Source organism: Pyxicephalus adspersus, chromosome 9 (assembly GCF_032062135.1).
Source record: "Pyxicephalus adspersus chromosome 9, UCB_Pads_2.0, whole genome shotgun sequence".
Lineage (NCBI taxonomy): Eukaryota > Metazoa > Chordata > Amphibia > Anura > Pyxicephalidae > Pyxicephalus > Pyxicephalus adspersus.
In genome coordinates this window covers 8,753,411-8,765,411 of record NC_092866.1, presented here as the reverse complement: position 1 = coordinate 8,765,411, position 12,001 = coordinate 8,753,411, and the positions used below count along the sequence as shown (strand labels likewise).

General features: G+C 39.1%; 1 long non-coding RNA gene across 1 annotated transcript; it reads left to right on the top strand.

Moving 5' to 3' along the window:
* Nucleotides 1-8,138: 8,138 nt before the first annotated feature.
* LOC140338101 (uncharacterized) lies at nt 8,139-10,756 on the top strand. The gene is made up of 2 exons (XR_011922183.1): nt 8,139-8,567; nt 9,905-10,756. It is a non-coding gene; the product is annotated as an uncharacterized lncRNA (long non-coding RNA).
* The last annotated feature ends 1,245 nt before the right edge of the window (nt 10,757-12,001 follow it).

Genomic DNA, 12,001 nt, shown 5'->3' with positions numbered 1-12,001 from the left:
CAGCTGAGGTCCCATACACCTTGATAGGTAACACCCACTGACCTAGAACCTATGAATAGGTGCTAAGGGTGTGAAATGTGGTAAGATCATCATATGATACTGACTGTACAGTTTGATTTTTTGACTATAGTCTTCCATCATATACTATCCTTTTGGAGCTGTCATGGACCACACCTGAGGCCCTATGCTTCGTATAAGTTAACATTCACTAGCCTAGACCTTATGAGTTAGTACTAAGGGTGCGAAATGTGTCAGCTTGTTCATGTGATGCTAGTTGTATTTTAAGTTGCTTTTTACAGAATAAAACTTCCTCTGATTTGCAAGATACTGCTAAAGGTACTGCCAAAGATTGCATTTGTGGGCATTTGACTTGATGGTGGGACCTGGCAAAGTCCAACCATGAACAAGAGCTGGAACTTCCGAGCAGTGGCAGAGATTCAGTCATGTGGCTCTTTCGGAAGGCACTATGGAGGCATGGATGGGGTACTTCCAGTTACCCCTGTCATTCTTTCATTTTAAAGCAACTCATAGTGGAACCATTAATTCTTTGGACTTATGGCCATGGTTTACAACTGGGATGACAGGTTTACTTAATTTTCCAAACAGGTGTCCCCAATTGTCTTTGTCTGGTAACCCCTCACTATCCATCCCTCTGATCATGACCATCAAGGCATATTGAAAGGTCAAATTTAAAATGAGAGGTTGTCAATCACAATAAGAGATTCGTGGTTGTTCTGTGTCGGACATTTGTGACCCCATCCGAGGACTGCACAGGCACCAAGATTTGGAATCGGGTCATGTCTTCTGCAATCTGCTATGTTAGCACAGAAAGAAGATGCTGACCTTAAATGCGTGCAACAAATGCTGTTATAAATCTTGGTATTACCTTGTAGGTAACAGTGACACCATCATTGTACTGTACATAAACTGAGCAGAAAAATGAAGCTGAAGGAGGGAACTATTAGCCCCATCAACCCTCATCAATGGGCGGGGCATAAAATGAGCAGAGAGCAGAGCAGCGGGAGGGTCCCAGCAGCCCCACCCACTACAGGCTATCTGCAGAAGAGGACAGGAAGGGGGCGGGTACAAGACCAGTCACCCTGCACAATCAGCAGTGACTGGTCTGTATAACAGGATGCTCCTACACGGAGGTAACAATTCAGCTGGGTTACTGTGCAGAGCTCATAAAAACGCACACGCCTCTTGAATTTAGACAATATTTGCTTATCCCAGAGTTCAGCTATTGTGACAGGTGTGCTTGGGACCTGGAGCAAAAATGATTTTGGATGAGTGTGTTGAACTTTCACACTTCATTGAAAAAAAACAGACAGGCAGTCAATCTTTCCCACAACAATACATGCAAAGTTCTTGGGTGGGAAATGGCATCTTCCTTGCAACCGTATCGTGTTTGCATTGAGTCAGAAAGCCACTAGAATGTTTCCAGGTACAAAGTTTCCAGTTATTGATAAGCAATACAGACTCAGTTCCTGCAGTCATAGGAAGGGCCAATCGTAAAGAAGATTCCAATCTAATAATAGACACCAAGAGGCATCATAGGGAGAGGTAGAGATAATTTGTCATTGTCAATAATGGGACATTTAAAGTGGAAGTATATTTAAAAAAATTCAAGCAGGTGGGTTCTTTATTGCGGAAGAGACAAGTAATTTCCCTTCTGCAATAAACCCAATTTACCTGCCTGTTCACAATCTTCTTTTGAGTTGCACATGTGCAGCTTATTTTATGATCCCAAAAAACTCAGCACATCTGGCTGCAGGGAAGGCATGAACTCCTGTGCACATGTGCGGAAGTTACATCGTTCTAGCATGGCCAATCATGATGACCGAAGATCTGAAATGTGAACATGGACCAGGTGAAGATGGCTGTGCCAGGACAGGTGAGGATAAATAAAGAATCTGTGATCACAAAGGTAGGTTTATTTTACTGCAGAAGGAACATTACTTGTTCAGTGGTTTACCAATATTGACTGCAGTCAAGCTTGGATATGCATGCACTTGTAGTTCCACAACAATCGGAGCTTCTGTATTTGTCATCATTTTGCCTGAAATATCTTCCAATGAATTCCGCTTATACCCCCCACCATCCTGGAGTGGGAGACACACAGGCCAATGTTGTAACAGGACAATCAGAGTGTGTGCTGCTAGTCACAGCTGGTTCTCCTTCACTGGGGGGCTATTGTCCCGATCTGGTGACTGTCCCCAAACAGCAGCTGGCCCCCTCCTTATAGATGACCCAACAAGGGCTTCATTCATGGGATAGATTGTGGGTTGTCACCCTTCCCCTATTAGACAGAAAGAAAGCAAGTTACAGTCCCCACATCAAGGGCCCGGCAGAAATGAATAACGCCAATATTATCCGGGCACCTGGCAAGGATGAAAAATAAATTCTGACCTTGGCAACCCAGACTTGTGGAAGAACTCTAACTTGATGACTCTTAGTAAGTTGAACCTTTGCACATGAAAATAAAATACTATTGAAATCTTTTTTCGTATTTACTTTTTGCTTTTAAGTACAGAACATTATATGTGGATTTTCTGCACCCATCTAATGTCCCCTGCACAAAAGGTGACATCATATAGGAATTTGTGTTGCCATAGCTGCCTATAGTCTTGTCTCAACCAAGTGATAGGGTAACATTAGCAAAATGGCGAGGCAGTTGTCACCCTTGTACAGAGAGTACATTCATGGTAGGATCACCAATGCGTGTCACCATGGCTGCTTAGTGTCTCAAAAATGCTTTGGGGTGACAACCCAGGAGGAACACAACGGGGAGGAATTGGTCACAGGAAATACCTTTATACCATAGAACCTGCACCAAGGGTTATTTTAATGAAAGTGACAGATTTAAAAACAATGTTTGATAATAGTAGAGCAGAATTTTTCACCCAGGGTTCTGTGGAACTTAAAGTTTCTGCACAGCTTGGCAGAGGTTCCATATATATTAAGAAATTTCTACCCCTCAGATTAATTACCACTGACACAAATAATTTTTCGGTTATAGGAGGAGGTGGGGGAATTTCCTTTTTCCACAGTACATCTGTAAGGAGCCCTCTACAAGGATAATGGGACCTTCTCCACCAACTACCTATCTAAGGGGCCATTCTTCATGGTCCATCAATGTAAGCAGCATACTTACCAGTGACTAAGAGGGAAATGAAGACTTCTTCGCTGACTACCTATGCAAAGAACCCTTATCCATGGTCCTTCAATGTAATAGATATTCTCACTGACTACCAGGATATTGGTGACTTTTACTGACTATCTATCGAAAGAACCCATTCTCCATAGACCATCAATGTACGGAGACTTTTTTCCCACTTACTACAAGGACAATAGGGACCCTCTACACTGTCTATCTATCTAAGAAACCATTCTTCATGGATCCTTAATAAAGAGAATTATTTCCACTGACTACAAAGGTAATGGGGACTTTCTCGACCAACTACCTATCTAAGGACTCACTCTTTATAGTTCATCAATGTAAGGAACAGTTTTCTTGCTGACTACAAGTATAATGGGGACTTCTCCTAGTTATCTTAGGAGACATTCTTCCTGGATCATCAATGTAAAGAGCATTGTTCCTACTGACTACATGGGTAATGGGGACCTTCTCCACTAGCTACCTATCTAAGGAACCATACTTATTGGATCATCAATTTAAGAAACATCATTTCCACTGCTTGCTAGGCCAAGAGGGACTTTCAGTGACTACTCCCCAAGTAACCATTCTTTATGGACCATCTATGTAAGGAGCATTCTTCTTACTGACTAAAAAGGTAATGGAGATCTTCTAAACCAACTACCAATCTGAGAAGTCATGCTCCATGGACTATCAATGCAACATGGCATTACATGGATCTGCCAAAAACAGCAGTGTAAGTAACAAAGCTGAACGTCAATATAGTGTGGAACTGCGCTGGTCACCAACACTAGGGGAGACTGAACTGGCCACCAAAGACCACCATTATAAAGTCGAACTTGGCCACCACTTTAACAGGACAATGCAAATATTACCTTTTGCATTTTTTCCTGGCCAATTATATTGCTTTTTTCAATATTCTAATAAGCCACATTCCTTATTCTTTTACTTGTTATAATATTAACCACTTACTGTTCAAACGTATATCCCATGAGCTATAGATATAAATATTAGTAGGGGTTCTCTGCAACCTGCAAGGTATTAAAGGGTCCCCCATTCTTTAATGTTCTACTGGAGCAGAGTCTGCTAACATCAAATCCAAGATTCAGTTTCAGGGCTTATAAATGACTATGCAAGGAAAGCTTTATAGGTACATAACATGAAATAAAATGCTCATTTAATCCAATGGGGAAATTGTTACAATAAATAGTCAGGTGACAGGGCCTTTCTAAACCAGCAGGTTAGCATAAAAACCAGGCAGGAAGCGGTGTCACTTATAAAAGGTGCCACGTTCTATTTGGGTGTCATGAAGCAGCACCTGCACTTTAGAGGGAAGTATGAATAGAAACTGGTCAAAATGAAAGAAAAAAAAAACATATGGTACAACCTTTGCCACAAACAAGAGGCTTCTAACTTTTATGTATTTTTTTATTGCTTTCAAACATATAAAGTACCCCATATAAAAAATGTGATAAGGAGATAAGCATTAGAAAGTAAATCTAAAAAGTTACAACTTTTTAGGCTCAAAGGAAAGAATTTGTTATGGCCGAGGCTTTCTTTCAATTTCACTTCAGATAGCGGATTTATTTATTTATGGTTATATTTAAATATCATGATTGTGTTATATTGATGATTGTGGTTACAATTTAACAAGTTGATTTAAGACACTATTATGACTTTGCATACAGTGCACAGAGTTTATTTATTTTTTTGATTTAATATATAAAGGCAATCCAAAAACATAAAATACAATAAAAACTACTGCAAGGACATCCCTTCTATTAGTCCATCATTTAATAGCAAAAACAGCAATGGGAATTTGAGATAATTTCAGACATTTGGTTGACCATAGCGGTCTGTCAGGGCTCAACTGCTCTCCCAACCACTTTGTGGAGGCAGTTAATAGCGAAAAGTTGCTGAACGCAACATGTTGCTTCTGGTCACCCTTGTGTGGTTAGCGGCTTTCATTGACATAAAAGCAACTGCCTTCAAGTGCAGCTGGAAAGGGATTGCTGCTGCTGGAAGACCAGAAAAGATCCATCTGGAAAGACTGAATTGCAGCAAACTGCAATTGCATGACACAGAATCCGGGATTCAGTTGAGGTTGATCGTCAGTTGACACAAAAATCACAGGGTTAAACTGCACAGTTGGGCAGCTGGGAACAGCTAACACCAGCCGCTTGCAACCGTAAATCCGAAAGGGGCCATAAGATCCCTTCCTACTTTGATGTCTCCTATTAATACACCGATTTAAATACCCAAAGACCATACGGGATGTGTTAATTTGTGATAAATTAGTTTTTTATGTCATATAACAGTTATACCTTGTTATTATAGTTTTAATATTACATTGCTATGGATTTAAGGGTTTATTTATAAAGCAGTAAATCTAACCTTCACTGGATGGGACTCCTCCAGGCCTATCTGTTGTCAATAGCAGTCATTGCCATTTTTCTTTTTACCAATAGAAAGATCTCATTATTAAATTGTCAGAGACATGTAAGATCCAGGTTTGGGATTCAGCTTGGCAACAACCATACAAAAGTTTGGCTTTAGGGCACGTTTACACACCTTCCTAGTATTGCACCACACATTATTCCACAGTATGTTAGTTAGCATGCTGCTGTGCCCTGCATTATGAATCACAATTTAATGCAACTCTAACAATGCACAGTAAGGTATTTCTGAGCTGGGTTGCCAAAAATAGTAAATGTCCTTTTTGGATGCTTTTGTGTTGACATTTCATTTTGGCTGCCTTAACACAAAAAAAATGCACGTAGGCCCATACAGTGGTTGTAGTTAATATCGGTCCACAGTGACGTTTCAGATCTTTTTATTTTATTTTATTACATTTCATTCCAACAAAGGAGCAAAGGATTGCATGGAAAAAAAGTAAAACAAAATATAGAATATTATACATATTATGAATTTTTAACAAAAAAAAACTTCTTTGACCTCTAATTTTTTTCTATCTAATCACCAATTATTTTCTATCTAATCACCTCTTTTGCAAGGCAGATTTTTAAAAGGGTGATTGATTTTGTATTGTGACAATTTGTTCTTCAATTGCCATGCTGTATTTAAAGTAGCAATCAAAAACTCCATTCTTTTGGATGGTGATTTCAAATGAATGCCATAATTAGAAATAGAAAACAGGACCAATTTACTTCCATTGTAGCCATGGTCACTTTTTATGGTTTGGAACAATCACCACTGATCTCTATTGTGGCCTATAGCTTCACCACTATCAAAGTGGTTAATGCTATCTGGCAATCTGTAACATCCGTGGTAAATGATACTGATTGCAATTTTGTTCATTTTGGCACTCACGTGTAAAAGTAAGAATTGTTTCAGCTGATCTGCACTTTTTACAAATAGGCAAACGCACCTTTTGGCAACCAGTGTGACGGACAGCTTTATAAAAGGCCTCCTATATATCCATATAGTCCTAAATCAAGAACCAATATACAATTTCTTATAATAAAACCAATTGCATGTAAATCATAGCTTTTCCAAAACACATGGGAGGTGCTTTTGAGAGTAGAATTTTCACCTATGATTTTATATTATTAAAGCACCATAATGGGGCTGTGTACAAAGGATGCAAAAGTGACAAGGATGGTGACAGATGTAAGGTGTGGTGAGGAAACACGCCTTGGTGTTTAATTCATAAGATTCATTCAGTAATCTGTATGACAGTGTAATGTGAGTGACACAAATAGAACCCGAGACTGGCTGAGATCACAGGGACACCCGACACTCAGACGGACAGAAGTTTGGGAAGGAGGGGGCGCACTATAAAGGCCGAGGGGTAGGGTGGTGCAGGGAGTAACACGAAGCAGAGGTACTGACTGTTTCCTGCGCTTACCAGGGTCTGCGTAATGGCTACTTTTCTTCCTGTGAGTATTTATCTATGTTTTTTTGTATACGGGGGTATGGTATATGACTTCAAGCTATGGACGAGCTACAAGATTGGCATGGTGTGCTGGAACTTTAAGCCACAAAGTGCATAAGACTAGTCATGGAAGGGGCTTTTTCTCAACCAACCCAACAAAGATTTACCAAACATTCACAAAATAAAGAACTTGCAGGTAATGGAAGAAATAGATAAATGAATACCACAAGACAGATGGAACCAAAAATAATTCTTAGGAAGATTCTATAAAAGCCTGTTTACATATTTGCATTACCATAATGCATAGCAGCACGCGTCTTTCTATTAGTGCAATGTGGGGACATTTATTTCGAAGGGTACCCCAATACACCCTGTCTAGCTCTTGTCTTCCATTGGAAGGCAATAAAAGAACTGCCCTAATGCACCATACGTGTCCATATCCATGCAGCACTCAATACAAGTGAACGGACCAATAAAATTGGTTTACTTTTTTATGTATATTTTAAATGAATCATCAGGATGAATCTTTAATAATTTATATGGCAATAATTGATTGATAATATCAATTAATAATTGAACAAGAAAATTTATGTTTCCGGGCCAATCAGAATTTTTAAGGTGTGGTATAATTTTTAAAGAGTTTAAAAGTGTAGATTGGGGATAAAGATATCTTTTAATAAACAGCATATTCTGCTAAATGTCTGGGGTTGATACCTGTAATTATATTATATATTCTCACCTTCACATGCAAACCAAGCTTTTCAGCCAATTGGTAATTATAGGGATTGGGTGAAAACATATAAACACCATGGTGGGGGTTCAGTTTTTTATTCCTATGCTTTATATAATCTTTTTCTAAACAGAAAAATGTAAAAATGTTAACTGCGTTTTGGCTTTACTTTGTACATCACTTACTTAAATGTAAAACAAGAATTATTTCATGCTATGTATATTAAAGGCAACTTACATTTTACGAGTCATGTTATGAAATCTAACATTTGAAATGATTTTTCACTTGACTCATTTACTACAATGTCTTCCTGAAAAGCGGTCCGTGTTGCCCCACAGACCTATCAAACTCTGCTTTTCTGTGCATGTCAGAATCTCATTGGCTGCTGTGAAGTTACACAGACAATTCTAACAAAAGACACTTTAATAATAATCATAATCCCCGGGGAGGTCAAAGAGGAAGTTTTGCAAGAGTTTGAAATTCTCTGTTTGCCCAAAAAAGAGGAACATAAATGAGGTTATTAAGTTAATACAATTGAAGATTTCTTGTTTTTTTTCCCAGTATGCCTCCTGCTATGGCAATAAACAGGCATTGCAGCTGAAGGGCATAAACATGAGGAGATTCTCTTTGTTTCTGGGCACGCCTCCATGGTTGCGTTACCGCCGCAGATGCCGAGCGAGGCCGACCTCTGAGCTAAGCCTGCTGCAGCTCACCCAGCTAATACGGGTCTTGAGGCAGCATCCACCCCAGAGCCCTGTAGAGGATCCACAGGTTGGAAGTACAAGGTAAGGTATAATGCTATGCAGAATTATTAGAGAACATTTGCACACATTTTTACTTTCTTGGCAGGGAAAGAAGGAAGGGCATCCTTATTTAGGAAAATATACAAATTTTATCAGAGCATGAATGGTAGAAAAGGGGACCTTGCTTCCAAAGGTGGGACATTTAAGAGATATATGGTATAGACCAGTGGTCAACCTTTTTGAACCCACGGACCACTAAATTTATCGGCTCCGGATCGCGCATGCGCGGGGTAGCTGGATGTCCCTCAAAGGGGAAGAGACTTCCTTCATAGTGAATTCATGATGCCAGAACCCACCCACTCTCCCAACGCAGGTCCAGAAACACAACCCACCCACCGCCCTGAGCCTCCGATCCGTACAGGGGACATGGTCCAGTGCCAGCGCCACAGACCACCAAAATGTTCTCGTGGACAACCGGTTGGCAACTGCTGGTATAGACAAAAGTTTGCAGACCCCTGACCGTCAAAATATGATGAATAATAGGTTCAGGTGATCACAATAAAGAGTAATGTTAATGTTTCCGGCATACCAAGAACTCTTACACAATTGTTCTTCCAACCTTGTGGTAACAGTTTTTAAAGGCCCTTTTCTGTTCCACTACGTACCTGTGCACAGGGTAGAGGGACCCAAAAGGGAATGCTTTTAAGATGAATGGAACACCAAAATTACAATGTCTTCTCATGCAATATTAATATTTGACCCAAACCATACAAAATACTTTTGGGAGGAGCACCAAGTGTGACCTGGTCTTCTCATCCAACAGTACTTGACCAAAAAAAAAGGTTGGTGGGCAACCTTTTGCACAGGGAGAATCTTTAATATTGCCCCATACAGACCCTCAGTAAATGACACACAAAACAATCCATAATGATTGTTTTGGTATTATTAGGGATTAAAGAAAGTTGTACAGACAGGCTACTCTTGTTTTTGGAATGGAATGTCCAACAATAGGGTTGATGGTCAGGTCTCTACAACCTTTGGCAATACAGTATTTGGAGTGTCAACATTTCAGCATTGTCTCCTCAAACAATTGCTATGTTCCCATAGCAAACTTTTATTGTTAAAACTCCCCATAATTGAGTTGAAGTCAGGGAATGTGAGATGATCACAAAGACAATACTGTCAAACCAGTACTTGAAATTGTTTGAAAAGACAACATAGCTAGATATGTGAAGCAAAACTCTAGGCAACAGCATTGACCAACCACAAGTGTTCTGTCAGTCCTGGGCTTTCCTATCTAAAACTTTAAAACTTATATACCCCATAATTAAAAAATGAAGTGTGAAAAACCAATGACCATGTTTTTTTTTTCCTTTCAGCATGTCTCCAGTGATGGGTGCCTCCCAATCCTGCCACTCCAAATCCTTCAGAAGTCGCTGCCTGCATTGCATTTATGGCCACCCCAAACACACCAGCTGATGTCTTCTAAAGCAGATATCAGTTTGGGCAAATACTATCAATGCACAAAGACATTGACTTACTTAGCCCTGTGCCAATGGCTATTTTCTGTTTCTAACATTGAATTGGGTATCTAATATTATACAGTATTAATATAGTGCCGACATATTACATAGCCTCGTACCAAGTCCTTAGTCATGTCACTAACTGTCCCTCAAAGGGGCTTACAATCTAATGTATTGAACAGCTATATAGGAAACAAGACAACGTCAAAGGAGCAATTAACTTCAATCAACCTCCCACTCCCGATGCATTGCTGGTGGCTAAGCTGCATGGGTCTCAGAGACCAGGTAGAGCTGAAACCAGGGACACACTGGTAAATAATATTGACTGGAACATCCTATTAAATGGAATATTACGTGGATTTCAGGCAATAAATTAGCAGGATAATAAGTGTTGTGGACATCCCTAGTATATACTGTAGAATCCCTAGGTATTATAGAGACCTGAATCAGTTTTAGGAAAGCTAAATAGAGATAAGTAGATATTTAAGTAGCTGGAAAAGTAATATCTACTAGCAGAAGACATCTTTATATCCCAGAATGCATTGCAGACATGGAGACTAAAAGTGCCACTTCTCAGTGAAAACTTTATTGCTGTGTTTGTGTTTTTGGAATTTTTACATTTTTTTTTTACATGAACTGGTTTGGATGTGTGACATAATCTGTTTTTGACTATTAATAAAATATTTTTTATGTTTAATTTTAAAAAAATGAGTGATTTCTTAACTGACATATTTATCTGTAGTAGACAAGGGTTTCAATATTGAACAACAGACACAATACAATATAAAAGCCGGAGTGGATGGCTTGTGTTGATGAGCAAATGCAGCTTGCTTCCAACCTATGTGGAGGCAGATTACATTTGACATCAATTTCCCGCTTCTAAGATTATTTGCAGATCATTGATTGGTTCATTTGATTGGTTCATTTGATTGGTTCATTCGACCTTTTTTAAAGCTGCACTTTTTTCCTGTAATGCTTCAAACTTCTGGGGTTTTGGTATCCTATTGTCTTGTATAGGGAGAAAAGAAGTTTGATGCAAAGAAAAAACCCCTTGGCAAGGACTCTAAACCCGAAGCCCAACTCCAGTTTTATTCTAGAGAAATCCATGAATTACAAAGGTGATGTAATTGTGTTGAAAGTAAAATATGTTTTTCAAAAATGATTTTTGCAGAGTGTAGATGGCCTGAGTGCTTTTGTTCTCTCTTATGATGCCTACATCACCACGGGGTGCAAATGATGGAAACCAGGCACATTAAACACCATTCAGCCAGCGGTGAATGGAAATGTTACAACCTCTGCCAAGTTTTTAATGCTAGGAATAAACAAAGGAAAAGACATAGGTATGGTGAACATTCAACCAAAAGTAGCAAAGCATGAAGCTTTTTTTGATGGCAATGAGCTAGCCAACGTGTTTCAGGGAGTTAAAAATCTATCTATAAATATTACTATACAAGAACTATATCAACTCAATAACATTAGAATTACAAACTATTTACAAATTCCCTGTTAGTTTCATTTACTTACTATGGATGTATAAATAATTGTTCAGTAACGGAACCACTTACTGGAACTGCAGGGTTTGAGAAGGGTTTTCACCCTCCCTTTGCTATTCTGCAATAGAACAAAACAGGGGCAGCTGGATTCCAAACATTTGGATTGCATATGAAATATTTTGCAGGCCACCCAGCCCTGTGTTACAATCATGTATTAGGCTACCGGGGTGTCTCCTCCATCTTGAAATCTGGATTTCTAGACCTCCAAAGCACTGAAACTTGATCCTGTAATGAACAGTGAAGATGATTATTACTAAGTGACTCATTATGGCTGTTAATGATTACCAAGAATTCCTTAATGACTGTAAATGTATTCCAAGTACCCTTAATGTTTGTTAATGATTAGTAAATGTGGTTTAGCTTTACGTTTTTTTTTTCAACATTCATATTTCACAAAAAC